We start from the raw sequence: 17,748 nt of genomic DNA, 5'->3' as shown, positions 1-17,748 counted from the left end.
AAACCATTCTGGAGTTATTGCAGTCTTCTCTAACGAGCCTGTTAAGAATTGCCTCACAGATTTTCAGTTCAGGAAATACCTTTTCTGTCTACCTATGGTACCACCTATGCACTGAGCTGTGTACATACAAGATTAGAATGTTGAGCAATGGGCTGTAAACAGCTGGTACATACATAATTTCTATACATACACAGAATTAGATAATTGATTTATATTATGCCCGAAGATACACTTATTTGACAGATCGTTTTGAGCGTTAAAGATTCCTACACAGCTATCGAATTATTTTAAAAGTAAGCTTCAAAATGCACCCGTGTCATTTATTTTTGGTGCTCATTACGTGTTCTGAATCATTGCGTGTTCTGAAACATTACCTCTTACATTAACAAAATATTTTGCAGGTGAGAAATACAGACAAATTTAGAAAAATGTGTAACACAGAGTTATAATAGAGTTGCGTATTTCTGAAAAAGCAGGTCTTCACAAGGCAAGCCCAACCAAGCCTTTCTGCATCTCCTTATAGTGCTACGTACAAGCCGTTTTTCTCATGTCATTAAAGTGTTGCTTTATCAGTAGGGACTCTGATAGTATTTTAAAAGTTCATTTGCTGCTTTCTGGTTCTACTTGCATTGCCATTGCAGTGGCTGTGCAGTCTGATGTGCTGGAGGACAAGGCATGGGAGAAAAGCACTGTTTGCACCTGTTTAAAATCTCCAGTGCTTTGTGTGGTTCCTGGGCAACAGGCAGGAATCCTGAAAAGCTAGGCTGCACTTGCTCAATTGTTGCTGGCAGCTGTGACTTTGAGAGCAGCTCGTTAGCAGGTTGCTTGTGTTATGTGACATGCACTGAGCATGGCAAACTCTGAGCTGAGCTCTCTGCCTTTGCTGCCTACAATCGAGGCTGGGTTGCCCGGGGTTGCAGACTTGGCCAAGGAAAGCATTGTAGAGACGTAAGGTGAGTTCCTCATTGGTAAAGGGGCAGGGATGTGAGGCAAGGAGATGTGAATCAGTCTTTTCTGGTTAGAAAAGGGGAACAGTAGCATAGGTTCTCCGCACCAATGGGTGCTGTTTTCCTCTAGCAATTATGTTCTTTCCTCTAATGTTTGCTGTGGTGCAACATACAAATGCAGGGGATAAGATGGATTTGAGTGTGAATGAGTGTGTACGTGTGCACACACACACGTGCACGCAGGATGTGCATTGCAGTGTGGAAATGTAAGGTGACTTCGTGGGATAATTTTAAATTTTATTATGAGCTTGGTTTCTGGGTCTTGTTGTTTACCTTGAGCGATGAGAATCAAATCAATCTTTGCAACCTTGATCTTGGCCTATTTAGGCAGCATCCAAGCAGCAGATGCAGTCACACTGCAAGTCTGACTGGCAAATTCAGACCATTTCACCTTCATATCTGCTCAGTTTGTGCCTCTTGGCTCAGATTAAGCATCTCTTTGCTCTTGCAAAAGGGAGTTAGTATCCTATAAATCTATTTAAAACAAACTGCAAAGCTACAGCATTGTTACGATGTGTTGAAATCTTCATCATGAGACAGAAACAGATCTGCCATTGTCTTCAGATCTGTTTACACTCTATGCTGGTTTAGCCCAGGAGGAGTGATCTATAGACCAGTTTCTTCCTTATATTTCTGTCGGAGATCTCTTTTTCTGCAGCTCCAGAAAATCTTTAGACACACAGTGCAAATATTGACAGTAGAAGTCATTAACCCAAGATTAAGAAAAAGCAGAAGGAAATCTGCCTACTAAGCAAATTAGATACACTCATGAAAGAAAAGTCCATCAAGGGCTGTTTAACACAAAGATATGAATATAACGACCTGTGCAGAAAATCCCTAGCCAGTGGTTTGCCAGCAACTGGAAAGATTTAATGGAGGGCAACAAGACTCTTCATTTGCCCTGCCCACAAATTCAGTAAGTAACCGCCCCGGCTGGTGTCAGGGATATGCTGTTGAGCCTGTCTGTATGGTCTGCAATGGGATGTGATGTGGACATGGTTGATTTTCAGTTGAACCCTGCTCCAGACACATGCTCCAGTGCTTATCAATTGTTCTTGACTTCTTTAGGTGAATGATAGAAAGCACTAGTAGTCGGGGACTGAGGGAAATGTGATAAAATTAATAGAAACCAGAGTATAATGTAATCATGTATATTCAGCATGAGTCCCTTGATTTATTTTGTGGTCTAGACCAGAGCTTTTTGTTTCCTCATCTAGAAAAATGGGGATAATTGGTGTTTTTATCTCATATTTCTATATAAAAGCAGTACATTGCAAACTTTCTTTTCATGGTCGTCCTGCGTTTATCTGTTGTCACTTCCATTTCTGTCTTAAACTTAGGTTATACTCTGTCTCACCACGGAGGGCCTGCTGAATTCATTATCTGACATTAGTTTGGCTATCAAATAATAGAAAGGAATAAACTGAGATATGCATGTACGTATGTCTGTGTGCTCTTTTGCAGTCTTTTGTCATGCAGGCTGGAAACTGGACCACAAAACTTGCAAGCTAACATCACTTTAGTCAGGACTCTCAGTTTTTATTTGAGAACGATATATATAGGGTATTATTCTTTAGGAAAGTACTTGTGATCCTTTTGGTTGGCCTTGATCAGCGCTGTTCTTGATACCATCTCCTCACTGCAGTGATAGAATTGCAGGTTTCCTCCTCCTCTGCAGGTACAGGGAACACAGAAATTTGGCAAATTCCTCTTAATCCTGCTCCACTGTGGCTAAAATTCACAAAAATGAGATCTGTAGGACTTACTCTGTTAATTTAAAACATGTTGTTAGATGGTAATAACAACTGCGCTGCACAGCACACAAGCCACAGGCTGGATGTTTACAAAACGCATGATAATAGGTGTTGCATTTTCTTACGTACTGACTCATTTTATGTAGACTGTATAGCACCAAAAACACCCACTCACAAATAAAGTGCAATAGAAAATTGGCATTCAGATGTTAAGGGTATGACTTAAACTCTCTCAGCCAAGGACAATAAAATTGAGAGACTCATTCTGTTTATAAATCACACTGTTGTCTCAGGTATTCCAGCTCCTGTAGTGGAAAGGACAGACCCCACTAAGAGGATTATGAGTTGCTACATGTAGGTACAGCAGAATGAATACAGTAGCATCAAATTTTAGTGGAGATACGTCTCTCTTTAATTTCTAACTTGGGAGCACCATGGTTTAATTCATTCTGAAAATTCCTCTCACCTTTTTAACATCCTCAGGTGCTGACAATCTGCAAAATAAACCGTCCCTTATCTCAGAATGACGTGCTTGCTTTGTTACTATAGAGTACATCTGCATTCATGTGCCATGCCAGATCTTTCACCGTTTCCCCGTGAATAGAACTGTAGAAGAAAGATGTGCTTCTGCAGGAGCCTTGTTATGCAAGAACAGCATGGGTTATTCAGAAATATCAGCCAGTCTCCTTTCCCATTGGCTCCCTGGTCAGAATTCAGGGCTACCACATACACCTTGAACAAATTAGTGTGACAATAGGCAACTCTGAAGTGGCTGCATTATCACCTGAAGAACCTGAAGAGTTTTAGTGACTTTAACTTGGGTCACATCTGTCTCTAGGGATGTGGTGAGCATGGGCAGAGCCTGTCCTTTCACCCTGGAGTCTCCTGTCTTGTCTTTTTTTTTGTTTGTTTTTTTGGCCTTGTTTTCCATACTGCAGCTTCCACATGTCTAGACACTTCAGAGACTAGTGTTCCTTCTACTCCATAGTTCCACCATTGCAGCAGGTAGTCAGTGACACCTGTTGTCATATTTGTGGTCCTTAAGACTACTCAGAACCTAGTAGAAGTCCACCTTAGCCCTTGGATACATCTTTTACCTTTTGGAACGGTCTGTTAGAATACATGTGAAATGGAGGAAGACGAAAAGCAGAGAGGCCAAAGAAAGAGGTGAGTAAAATTATTTAATCAAGCTACATTGATAGGTGATATAAAACTAAAAAATCAAGTAGAAGCTGCACTTTCCTGCTGAACTGCACAATCTTCCCTCCCTGGCTTCCCAAGTAGCCGCCCTGTTTCACCGTTGAACTTCCTTGTCAGCGTTCCAGAGCATGTGCAGCACTAGATAGCATTATTACTGCACTCTTCATTGTGTCTAAGTTATAGGTTGTCTATTCTGCCTAGTCAGTGGTGGGTCCTGTCTTCGAATAGTCCATCAAACGTGCCTAACTGCACTAACAGTGCTTTAAAAGAGAGCATAGTCCAAAGACACATCTGGGCACTGAAATTTCTCTTCTGTTAGAAGACTGATATGATGATAATGTCTGGGCTAAATTGACTACCATTTGCTGTGTTATTGTTCTCCTGCACATTTTTGTTCTGTTACAGATCTGCACAGAAACTTCATAGTGAAAAGTTCTGCTAAGAAACCAGACCCTTAGAAAACAGATTTGCATGGGGTAATTTTCTTCTTCAGTGTTTGGAAATTACCTTGCCCAGTCTGCTTGTGGCTTCAGCTTGCTTTTTTTAATCCAAATTCTTTTTGGTGTCAGCTCAACTAAATTGACAATTATCCCAGAGACGGTGAGGCTAATTGTCCTAATTAATACAAGTGGGCCCAGGTGGGGACAGTTAGAGCTTGAGACCAGTCAGGTGGTATGGGCAAAAAGTCCTCCGATGTTTGAGAACTAATACCATAATGATGGTACCTGAGATTGCGATGCTCTTGTGGTAAGTGCTGTTTCTTTGGTTTCTGCTTGGATTATTGTGTAATGTATGTTTGATGTATGGATTTTCATGTATTAGAGGTGCTGTGTGAGGGAGGGGAGTTACATTAAAGAAAAAGCTTCCTTTTGAAGAAAAAGCATTGTCTGGTTACTCCAGCCTTGTAGTTTCTGTTGATGGTGAAACAGTCAAGAGCGTGTTTCTGTGTCAGAACGTACGGGATTCACCTTGCAGCTGGAGACGTATGGATTAGCCACCAAGTGAAGAAGTATTTACAAGGGAAAGTGCAGGATTGTGTCATGTTTCTGCTATGCTGTAGCTCTAAAATGAAAGCTATGGTAATACTAACAAGGTGCATGAGGGGAAATCTCTTTTAACAGGATTTTTTCATGGAAATGGTTAAAGCAAACTTGGAAATCTTTGAAGGTGTAGTTTTTGTGTAGGGACTGGCAGAATGTTACGTTCTTCGAAAAAAGCATCTATCACTTCATCACTATTTACTCTGCTCCTTGATCATCCTTCTCCATTTTTGAGCTACCTTTATGTCGGTAGCTGTCACTGAAGACTTCCACTTGCTCCCTTGCATCTGGCAAAGATTTTTAAACAGGGCAGATTCTGGTTGTTGACTTTGAGAGTAGATTTTAGCCCAATTTACATAGATAAGATTTGGCGTGCTATCCTATCCCAAGTGTCTGTTCAGTGAAAAACATGCCATTCTCTGTGCCTCCTATCATTTTGTTTGCCAGCAACCTGGCAAGCAAAACTCTTTTCAAGTCCTGACCTGGCTGATGGCTATTTGATGGCATAGAAAAAGAGGAAATAAATATCAGTTACAGTAGTCCAAAAAACATTAATTGGGTAAGGATTTAGACAAACATGCTGCAGTTCACTATCACCTTCACCATCCCATTGAACTGTACATCTAACCACCAACACCTTTTCTATACCTGTGGGGTTAAGGCTGCAGTCTTCATCTTTGTCTGTAGGGAAAAGGACTTTCCCAAGCCTGGCAATAACGCTGTTAAAACATACGGGAATAGGTCAGCCAGTGCCTTCTAGGGTCCTGTAGCCACAGGACAATCTATCTTTCTCTTCCTAGCAATCTGGTTGCAGTATTGTTGTGTGTAACCCATGCTGATGCTAAAAGCAGTATGAATTGTATACATCTTGCACATCAGTTTCACTGTCTTAAAAAGTGAAGAGTGTTTTTTTTTTTTTCTTTTTACCCTTCCTTTGAAGTTTTAAAGCAGAACTTGCTGGTGACCCACTTTTGCTAACAGTTCTCTTAACTAACCCCTGTACTCGCTTATACTTTTTTTTTTTTTTTTTCTCTTCCACCCACTGTCTGTCTAGCCTGGTTTAAAATTTTTATATATGTACTTTTAAAAAATTGATTAGTTGGAGAGCTGCCCGTTCTTCTGCGCTGTATAATAAGGATTTAAAAACTGCACACTGAATTCTGTATAGTGTAATTAAAACTGACCCAGATTTGGACCTGAGAACACCAGGACTTAGCCAAACTTGCCATGAGCTGAGTTCTGATGGCAGATGGGAGCTAATGAGGACACACTACACTCCAGAATTTCCCAGCTGCTTGGCCCCTTTTTGTACAAACAAGGTTTGGAGTGAAGTCCCAATCCCAAGAGCATGTTCAAGCAAATGTACTGCACCCAGTGTTTTGGGAAACAAGGCAGTGCCGTCAGGCTGCTTCAGGAGATTTTTGAGGTGTTATTTCCAAAGGGCATTTACTGTGTATCCTGGTGTCATGCATATGCTGTCTTCTGGCTTCCATCTTATCCTATGCTGAGTGTGATCACATGCTTCAGACCCTGTCTGAATATCTTCCCCCAGTTTCAGTTGGGGGACTCCCACCTTTATTTAACGGAGTGTTGAAATCCCAAAGTACTGGGTCTCCCTTCGACCTGTGGTTCCCTTCAGTGGATTCAGTGTCCTGGGACTATTCAGGCAGATGTAATTGAATCAGTTTGAAGCAGCTGTAGCTGGCATGTGGTCTCTCAGATTGCTAGCACCTGCTTGGTTGGGGTTTTTTTGTGTTTGTAACTCACTAGAGTGAAAATAGTGCCAAAACCAGCATTGGTCTTGGAGCTGATAAAGCACTCCAGATCCTCTATCCCTTTCCCCTCCCAGCCTAGCCACCTCATTACTAGTGCCTGCAATAATGTTGTTGGTAGTGAGCAGAAACAGGTTTATGCTTCTCCTCCAACTGCCTCCCTCCCCTTGAAGCCGGTGCGCTGCCAATACTGACTCTCTTCTTCATAAGCAGTAAGACTTAATCGTGCTCAGGTGTGCAGAGCGTCTGTGCTCTCCTTGGAAAATTGGGCAGCCCATGGTTTGTTGTATCTGATGCATGCACCAAATTTATCTACTGCTCTAACAGTCTAACTACTGGCACAGCAAAGTTACTGTTCATGTCTAACAAATGACCAAGCAGTCCTGGGATGTTCTGTTCTGTACTTCAGCTCCCTTCCTCTGTGTAGCGTACATAGATTTTTGGTTACTCTGTTCCTACCTCAGTCTAAGTTTTTAATAGGGTAAGATTTCAGAAGGGACTGTGAGTCACTTGGTTGCCTCCCTGTATCATGTGATTTATTGTAATCAAAGTTCAAATTAAATGCAGTGGTGCACTTGGCCAAATACAGTAACAACACACAGTGGTGTGGTTTTCAATGTGATATTACAAGATGGCATATTGAAACATTAAGTTTTTTAATATATCCCTCAACTGACTTCCCCTTCCTTACTTTGTGCATAAAGTTTATGTGCCTCCCCTTTTTGTCCCTCCCTGCCCCAGAGACAAAGGCTCTATCTGGATTCCTGATTCCAGCCGTTTCCATCTTCAGTGTTTGCCCCACAACTCACTTCTTTCTCTTTTCTTTTGCTACTTTAGTTTCTGTTTCACAGGCCACAGTTTTCAACTTTGTCTTGAAAGATGCTGCCCCGCTGTGGGATCCTGATATTGAGAAGAGTGTATTTCCCGACACAAAAGTAATTATGATCTCTTATTTTTTTTTTTTTTTCCTTTGGCTTTAAATACTTGGGTAGGCTTCTGTATTGCAGAAATTCCTGTATTAGCCTATTCCAGTGCCTCTTTTTATTGTATTTTCTGCTTCCCCTCATTTGTTGCGTGTTACCACATCTTCCTAGGGCTGAGAGGTCCTTGTCCTCAGCTGCTGTACAGGGACTTTCTAGCCTCCTGCAAAATCTTTAAAAGCTGCTGTTGTAGGCAATTAAAAGTCAGTTCCACAAATTGTTCCAGGTGATTCTGAAGCTGTTTCTTTCTCTTCTTTTAACCTATATCTCTTATTTATATTGCATATAAAAAGATTATGTGATTTGCCTGTAGATATTTGCGATGTAGGCAAAGTCTTTCCTCCCATGGAATATTCCGTTGCTTCTCCAGCCAAAGTGCCAGTCTGCAGCGCTGCATTTTTGTTGAGCTCAGGCATTTGAAGGCTGTTGTTGAACACAACTTCTCTAGGGTCCAAAATACCACTTTCAATTCAGTGGAAGTGAAATGCCAGTTGAAACGGTTAGAATGAATTGTTTCTGCTTTTTCAAGGAGTGCAGCACAGAGGAGATGCTTCCCCTTATTTATATGTTTTTACAGTACAGAAGACTACTGTTTTTACCTTTAAGTTGCGTTAAGTGTGCTTAGACACAAGTAATACAAAGTAGTTTATTAGGGTGTCAGAGAAAGTGATGCAGCTCAACGTTTTTATAGGTGTCTAATGGAAATACAAAGGAAAAAAAAATGGAATTCCAATCAAGACAATTGTTTTTGCTAATCCAGTAAGGTGATGTCACCACTTGATTTTTCTCTTGTCCTGTTGTGATTTGTAGTGTTTTGTTTGTTTGTGGGCTTGTTTTGCTTGCTTTCCACCCGTGCTCCTGCTTTCCTACTCCCTTCTGGTTAGTCTCTCAAAACGTCTACCAATAAAAACATTAATTTGTAATGATAGCATTTGCAGCTCTTTGTAGTCTGGAAGTGCTGCAGCTACAGATATTGTCTACTGAATAAAATGTCAGCCACCAATTCTAAGAGGGGAAGGGGAAGTTCCTAAGGCTTAAATGAAGGACTGGCTAAGGACGGCAGCTCTCAATTTTTAGGGATAATGGTCTAAAGCATTTTCACTATAAGCAGCAACACTTGTGAATAAAATAATGGAGAATAAATATGAAATATTTATCTTTTTCAGATGTTTTGGGTACCTAGTATTCTTGTTGAGATCAGTAGGAATATGAAAGGGAAACTGTTCTTGAGACCACGGTGAATATAGCAGCCATGGATATCTAAATAAAGAGCAATAGCAAATCAGAAAGTGTTGTTTGTATGCAAAAACACTTGTTATTGGTGGTGGATGGGAACAAGCAAAGAGTAAGTATGCAAGTGTCTATCTTAGGATTTCTTGGTGCCATTTGTAGCCAGCCAGAACAAGAAAGCATCTGCCACTCTTATGGTTGTCTTGAAAATAAATATAGTTTTAGGTCAGCAGCAACTGCTAGCTGACATCTTTTATTCCTAGAATGCTTTTTTTCTTGTACTGAAGTTTACTTTAGAAATGTAGGCGCTAAATAATTGTGAATTCTGCACTAAGTACAGGAGGTAGTAGAAAAGCAACAGGATTTATGTTCTTAAGAAGTCTATGTGGCATAAGTGAAGAGAAAAATATATAGATGTTCTTTTCAGTCTGCTAACATCCTGACTATATGAGTTGTGAATTAAGTAGTGTTTATAGTGCTGAACCATCCTTTTTATACATTTAATTTTAAGGTATCAGTTTAGAGACTCTGTACATCTTTTACTTGGATACAGTTAACTGATCAATTTTATGTGAAGTACGCTAGCTTTTTGTGCACATGGGGTAGAGCACTTCCCAAACTAAGATATATTAGTGACTAGCAGAGGAGGGTGACAGAAAGGACAACAAAGGAAGTTAATAAATTGATAATGAAGTGGGATTATAGAGGATTGAGCATGGATATTAGAACTATTTCAGACATACTTTTTAATCACTACCACTCTGCTCTGATTCTGTCTAGTGGCACCACCCTGAAATGTATTGTTGGGTGTTTGGAAAAAGACCACTTGACTTGTCGCTTATTGGCAAGCATGTCTGCATCCTTGACAGAGGGCAAGAGGTTAAATGAATGACAGAGATGAAATTCTTCTGTTTGCCATGCAGTTGGTCTCTCTAGAAGAACCTTTAAATAAGTTGACAAAAATATTTGGAAAAATTGCAGTACTGTGTCTGATCTATGAACAAAGCTTTTATTTTCTGGGCTTTTCGTTCCATCGCTGAATGCATAAATGTACAAAATCAAGAAATCAGTGACCAATTTATAACACTAAAGTGAATATAAAAGACACCGTGTCGTGTTTATAACTATCAAATAAAACTGTGTAAGGGATTCAAACTAATACAAAGTACAGAGAAGGAGATGCTGAGAAAAAAGCTCTCAATCTCAGAGCATTTTCAAGAAGAACTGTTCTTTCCATTATGTCAGCCAGGCAATTTCTTGAAGTGTGAGTTGTCTCGTGTGGTGCACGTAACTCCCAGCCACTTCCCGAAGCTTCAGTTTTCACTTTTCCCAAAATGCCATGCTCGACAACTGGACAGAAGGCTGTGCTGAATTAAATTTTATTGTTCTGGTGTTCTCCATCCATTTGCAATGCACATAATCAGGAATTCAGCCATGTCCCAAGAAACCTGTTTAACCTAATGAGAGCAAATGGCAATGGGTGTTCCTTACTCGGGACAGCAGTGCCAATGTTTCTGCTTAATTGGGACATATTTGGCCGGTTCCAGTGCTTCAAGTGGTTTTTAAACAGGTGTTTAATGGGTGTGGAATTCTGAACTCTGCCCTTTTGATACAGAAGTTGCCAAATAAAGATTAACAGAAATAAAAAGATCTAATGCAGAACAAATAATTTTTGTCTTTGTATATTTATTCAGCATAATTTTTACTTTAACTTTTAAGTGACGGGCGGGTGGGGAGGTGTTTCTTCTCATAATTGAGAAAGTCCATTAAATAGAACAACAGGATGTCTAACAGGGTGTCCTAATTAAAATTACCCTGTAATTTGAACAATACATTCATTTGTATGTAGCTAAGGTTGACCTAAAACCCATCTAAATCAGGAAAAATTATTATACGCATTTTTTTTCTGCTGAAAATGAAGCACCATTCTGCCAACAAACAGCATGGTTCTGTTGTTATACAGTATTCTAGAGTAAGGTTTTTCTCTTCAGTATTAGAAAAAGTAATGTTTTGAGAAAATTTAAAACGGATTTCTCTCCTACCTCCACCCTTTGATAGTATTCATTCATGGTTGAGTTTCTGTGGTATTCTGAAAGCAGAGACAATTTTGTTCTGTGCATGCTGTAAGCCCATCAGAAGCCTTTGGTCGTGGCTGGTGTACTGGTGAACTAATAAGCAACTGAGATAGCAGCTGCTTAGCAGGACCGATTGGCTCGGGCTTGACTTTGCTATCTGTGACTACACAGTTTCCGACTGGCTTGGAGTGCAAACCGGGTAATTTTGTTATCTTGGGGCGTGTGGGACTGCATATGTAATCTAGGCTGTATACACAACTGGGTAGATTTTACTTTTGTGTGTAAAAATGACCTACTCGTGCTCTAGCCGTCATGGTTTAAAATGCTGCTGCGGCAAATTGTGTTTAATATAATTTATCAAATCAAAGTGAATGTTTGAAAGAATTTACTAGTTCAGAAATATTGTTTGTATTTAAAAGGGAATTCTCAGCATCTTTAACTTGACAGAACTGCACAAGCTGCAACTTGTAGATGTTGCTTCCCAGACACAAGGTGGTGGAATTGGTTTTTTTTCTGCCCACTTTCTGGGCAGGTTGAGAGGGGAGAGGGTTTTCAGAAGCACTCAAAACTGGCCTGAATGTGCTGCTGGTGGATTCAACTTGAATTACTTCACCATGATTTGAGTGGAAGGAGAATCACACCCTTGTTCGTTTGGATAATCTCACCCATAATGTCTAATACAAAATGTAATGACACAGCTATGTACAAAAAGTGGAACTTCATAAATGCCAAAATTTAATTAGGTGCAAGAGAAGCTACTTTCCACTGGATTATTATTCTGCTTACACCAACTTTAACATTTTTTGTATCTCAGCTTCAATGGAGTATATAACAACAAAAGAAAAGAAAAAGAAAAGTCTGATGAAAGATTTGCTTAACCTACTTTTGGCTCCAAGAAGAACTGTTAAAGAGAAGATAAAATTTGAGGCTGGTGTTGTGGTAGTACACTTTTAAACCAATCAAGAGCATTTGAATAGAAAGTATTCAAATATTGGCATTATTTAAAATTCTTAGATTCTCATCATCATTTTAAAGACCATCAAAACTGATGTAGGCACCAGTGGTAACCAAGAGAGATTAAAATTAATTTGATCAAACAATTGTGATGACAAGCCAATAATACTGTCATAATTAGATATTAATAACGGGTATTTGCTAGAGTTTTTTATATGCACATATATATGTATGTTAGTGTCTAAGTACCTATGTATGAGTGTTTTCCAATGGATGGCTATTCTATAGAGAAAAATGTTCAGTGTCACCACAGCAAGAATATATGCACAAGTGGGTTATACTGATAACGGCTATATCTTCACAGAATCATCTCGGTTGGAAAAGACCTTGAAGATCATCTAGTCCAACCGTTAACCTAGCACTGACAGATCCCAACTACACCATGTCCCTAAGTGCTATGTCAACCCGCCTCTTGAACCCCTCCAGGGATGGGGACTCCACCACCTCCCTGGGCAGCCCATTCCAACGCCTGACTACCCGTTCTGTAAAGAAATACTTCCTAATATCTAGTCTAAACCTTCCCTGGTGCAGCTTGAGGCCATTGCATCTTGTTCTGTTGCTTATTACTTGGTTCAAGAGACTCATCCCCCCTCTCTGCACCCTCCTTTCAGGGAGTTGGAGAGGGCCATGAGGTCTCCCCTCAGCCTCCTCTTCTCCACACTAAACCCCCCCAGTTCCCTCAGCCGCTCCCCATCAGACCTGTGCTCCAGACCCTGCACCAGCTCCGTTGCCCTTCTCTGGACACGCTCGAGTCATTCAATGGCCTTTTTGGGGTGAGGGGCCCAAAACTGAACCCAGTCATCGAGGGGCGGCCTCACGAGTGCCAAGTACAGGGGCAAGGTCACTTCCCTGTTAAGTTCCCTCTTAAAGGCAGTTGAAGGAAAATGGGAGTTTCCTGTTGGGGAAACCAGCCAAGCCTATTGTATAGGGGTCACATAACTTGAACATGTATAGGTTTGTGAACATGTATAGATCTGTGCAGCTGCCCATGGTTGATAGAATAACTGTAGATATCTTTAGACTGTGTAGAAGACTGGAATGAAAACAAGTAGTTGTGTGGATGCCATTGCTTCAGAATCACGTATGCTGGTGTGTAATGCTACATATGAAAGCATTATCTCATTATTGTTGAAGTCTGATCTGGTATTCTGCCCTTGAGGCCTGGTTGTAACTTGGGTATAAAAATTCTGACTGCAGTGCTGAAAAGTCAGGTATTGGTTGTTGAGCTGATGAAAATGGACGTAGGTCTCCACACTGATTATTTTAGTTCTCCCCATTATCATCATCCAAAGATGATGAATCTAACTGGCTAGCAAAGCTGTTCCTTAATGACTCCTTCTCCTGAAGAAATTGTAGATAATGGTGTTGGGTGGTTCCTTACTGCCAGAAGATCTCTCTTGTAGGGTTTTAAATGTTCCAATTTTTGTTACTCCTAGAGCAGGCAAGCTGAAGGAAGAGATTTGGACTGCAGTGCCTTCTGTGATCAGCTGAAATCCAGATAAACATCCCACAGCCTCCTGCACCACTGTTTGGGCAGAGTGACTTTAGAAGTGCCGATGGTGAAGAAAGCTTAGTTTCTAGTCAGGATGGAATTGATGTGTGTGCTCCAGGAAGGTAGCAGAAGAGATGCTTAGTAGTGTGATGGTAGAGATGTAAAAGAAAGTTCCTGCTTTTTATTTCCAGATGTATTTTCTGAAGCCCTTGAAAGATTTTTCAGGAGCTTCTGGATGTCCTGGTAACAGTGGTTCTTAATCATGTGCTTTATCGTTTGCCCTTGGCAAGAAAGCTCAATTCTTTCTTTTTTGAATGTAGGACCTTGCCTTATGGCCTCAGGGAAGCATTACTGTAATGCACGTCACTTGAGGCTAATTCAACCTGCCACTTGGAAATTGCCCCTGGTGCAGATTGTAGCAGTGCACCATTATCTCAAGCAGTTTTTCATCAGAAGCAGACTGCATCTGTTCTGTATGATCTGCATAGCCCGCCAGTTTATTTTAGGTTAGCATGTGAGGTGGGGGCTTTTTTACCTATAAAGCCATGATTGCTTTGGCTTCCAGCTATGTGATAAGAGCCCTTCTTCCGTGTCATACCAAAGCAGCCCGTGACATCTCAAGATGTAGGTCCACAACAGCTTAAACTGATTGATGTTAATGCCACTCTGTTGCTGTTCCTCCACTTGTGCAGTTCTGCTGCCTCCTTAGCTCCAACCCCCAAGTTTCATGCCTGGATGCTGAGCTGCAACTGGGGTTGATGTGACTGAAAATACATAGAAAAGAAATTTTTTATTCAGCTGAAAGCTCCCTTTATCCAGTCCTGGCACAAGGATGGGCTTGGGGACATATGGCAAGGACAGAAAAGAGGTGAGGGAAGGGTGGGATTGTGGCAGCTCCAGTTAAAGTCAGCTTACATTATAGTGCAGCCACACTCTTAAGGTTCTAGGAATAACAACCCAGTGGTTTCAGCAAGATATAGCTGTGAGCATAGGATATGATAGTTAAAGGCTTTGGAATTTACTTTCTCTCCAATGTTTTCTAAAACCTGCGTTTTGGTACACATCAGAAACTCTGAAGATCATTCACCTCAACCTTTCCATCCTTGAAAAGGGAGAATGATATGAAGGCTTGATTAACTTCTTTTATGAGATGTGTTCGCTATATGTCGTTAGAAGCAGACCAGATGGGGGGGGGGGGGGGGGGAAAAAAAGAGGAAACATTTTTGTAAGCAGTAGGGAATTTTCCCCTTTGAAGAAGAGCTAAAACTTCATTAACATTTCAGCCAGCTTTAAAATTTGTGTCTGAAAATAATCTATAATGTATTTTGAGTGCTAGTGAGGCACGTCAGGGCAGTACTAGCACAAGTTTCTTCTATGTACAGTTTGTGGTGTGGATCCTGTATCTTCAGTCACAGTGTTGCTGTGCCACACGCATGTGCTGGTGTGAGGATGCCCATCAAAGTAACATTTGGCCTTCTGCTGATCATAAAAAGCCAGTCTACCACATACCGTGTGGCTGGCTGGGGCAAACTGAGCGGAGTAGATGACTGCTGGATCCTAAATACTACACCTGCTTTGTATGCAAGCTAACTTGGCCTAACACTTTTTACCATGAGTAGTCCCATTCCATTAGGTTGCAGTAGGTCTGCTTACACTAGAAGAGGTTTTTCACTTGTTATGTTTCTGTAGGACAGGCCCTTACAACACGCCGCCAGTCATTGGATCTTCTTTCCCCTGTCCCTGTGCCACTGAATGCTCATATTTTACGTTTTCTGCCCTACTGAGCACAAGTCATTGAGTATGATGCTGGGAAGGGGAGAGTTCAGAAGTGAAGCTAGCAGCTCTTCTATGCAGGCAGTAACAAATGGTAGACCATTCTGTTTCACTGGATTTTGCACGTTTGAGGGGACGCGAGGATGTGCAGCGTGAAATCATGCTTTTTTTTGCTGCAGGATTTTTATGTCAAGTCCACACGGATTACGTTTGTAGCTGCCCTCTGCAATTGGTACTCCTACAGCAAAGCCGTTGGAGAAAAACCCTTTGCTGATGTGTTGTGCTTTGGGTAGGGCCTGTATTGAAGTTCCTGCCAATCCTTCCAAAGGTTTTTGCTTCATGTGAGATCTTAAAGATCCTTTTCTCCTCTTCTTTTAGGGAACTGGAGGGCTTGACACATCCTTTACATCCTGCATTTACTCTGACCACAGTCCTTCCCTGTTCTCACAAGCGGAGCTCAGCCCTGCTTCCCTTCCTGTTGATTCCCAGTCAGCTACATGGTAAGTTTTCATTATCTCTAGACTTGTTGCCACAAGGTAAAATTCTGGCAGACTCTCTAAAATCCATTAGCACTGGGCATTGAGGGCAGAGTACTTCATGCCCATCAAAGATCGTTCAGTCGTATTCCAGGCTGACTGCAAGGAAAGGAAGATAGTGTTGAATTAGCATTGGAGCTGAACTTCAGCATAGATTGTTATAGGAATAAAATATGAAGTAAAATATGTGACAGAATTAAATCCATCAGTTCTAATAAAGGAAACAGAAGAAAGCAAAGAAATATTGGACCCTTAAATCCCATTAACCAGGCCAGAGAGAGAATGTGTTAAAAGGGAGCTGCACTGTATCTTTTTTCATTGTTTGATGAAATAATCTTTTTCACCCTTTAAGTGGTGTGTTTAAAAATCCTGGTATTTCTGAAACAAAGAGAATACACAGCCACCGAGCTAGCTCGTTTTTATACCTTCCTTTTCTGAGTATTGTCCTTCAGTACAATACAGAGCCATTTCTTTGTTCTCACAAGCTAGCAGTTAAATTGTATGTAAATGTATGCAAATTAGATGCTGTCTAATAAAGAGAGTCATTAGATGGAAGAAATATTTAGTTTAGGGGGAAAAAAAAAGAAAGAAAAGAAAGCAGGTGTATTTTGCAATAGAAAAATGTAAGATTGCAAAAGCCCCTCAAACTTTGGGTGAGGGCTTTTTATAAAGCCATTTAAATATTTTCTAAAAAAACTTGCCCTACTCTTGGTCCTTTTTTCTGCACATTTTTTATGTATATGTATGTACACTTCTGTGATCTTTTCTTAAAACTCACACTGTGCTATATATACATACTTGAACAGACATGTAAATATTGTATTCTTAAATATTTGATTTTCTTAAGTCACGTAGCTATGAATTTACACACACGTACCTTGTATTAGGGTGTGTTTTTTGCTTATTGAGTATATACAGGTGGAATCCATGTGGTAAATTATATTTTCATGGATTGATTTATTCATCATATGCTCTGACTGGGTAACCTTCTTCTCACTGAATCATGTTCCTCCATTTTATCAACCCCCTCCTCAACAATTTTAAAGCTTTTTTTTTAATTTTCATTTTATTTATTCACTAAATCTATGCCAGATACATTTCCATTTTTTCACTTGCATTTTCTACCAAGTAATCCCTTTTGAGGTATAGACGTGATTTAAGCCTGAAGCAGCAGTGACCTTTCTAAACACGATGAAGTCACAGCTTTACTGTCAGGTGTCAGAGCGCCGAGATGCTAGGAATGTGAAGCTTTGTGTTGTCCAAAGCTGGAGATTCCCCACTTGTGGATGGAACACTCAGCATCCATCTAGTCTCTGAAAGATTTAAAATTGATGAACCCTGTGTTCTTGCCACTTCTAAGGAGATAAATTTTAAGACTTTAATCTCTCTACTTTAGAATCTGTAGTCCCGTTCTTTCAGCTCTTCTGTTTGGGTGGATTAGTATCCATGGATGACATGGCTCAATTAATTTGAAGTCGTGGTATTTTGTTTCTGATGGTCAGTTGTCGTGGTTCAGGCAGGTGAGCCGATAGCTGTATGTCAACTGGCATATTTTTTCCATTGCAGTTTTGCAAGTCTGGAAGTCTAAAGACATATATGTATATGCGTATAAAATATATGTATATAAAAATAATATTGTTTAAATATTTACATATAAAGCCAAGGGATTGGCTTCCTTCCCAGAATTACTGGAACTACCTTCCCCAGGAACATTTGGACTTGAAAAATCTCTACAGCAACACTTTTCTTTTGAAACTAAACAACTTGTGAAATGAGTGACTAGCTCTGCACTCTTTGCTGTTCGAATGGGTTCTTTAGCCTGGGGTGATGGAGAGGCCTCTGTGCATGGGTAATGCATTTCCAGTTAATTATGAT

General features: G+C 40.5%; 1 protein-coding gene across 11 annotated transcripts in view; it reads left to right on the top strand.

Moving 5' to 3' along the window:
- The window catches only part of ZBTB20 (zinc finger and BTB domain containing 20), a 492,314-nt gene that overhangs the window by 111,151 nt on the left and 363,415 nt on the right, over positions 1–17,748 (top strand). For 10 of the 11 annotated variants that reach the window (XM_074852862.1, XM_074852854.1, XM_074852881.1 and 7 more), the window contains one exon: positions 15,716–15,837. The exons of the other annotated variant lie outside the window; for it this stretch is intronic. The gene's annotated coding sequence lies outside the window, so the exon portion shown is untranslated. The remainder of the gene's footprint in view (positions 1–15,715; positions 15,838–17,748) is intronic. 11 annotated transcript variants of the gene reach the window in all.

Source organism: Strix uralensis, chromosome 2 (genome assembly GCF_047716275.1).
Source record: "Strix uralensis isolate ZFMK-TIS-50842 chromosome 2, bStrUra1, whole genome shotgun sequence".
NCBI classification, from domain to species: domain Eukaryota; kingdom Metazoa; phylum Chordata; class Aves; order Strigiformes; family Strigidae; genus Strix; species Strix uralensis.
The sequence above is the reverse complement of the archived record's forward strand: the minus strand, read 5'-3'. Positions and strand labels throughout refer to the sequence as shown.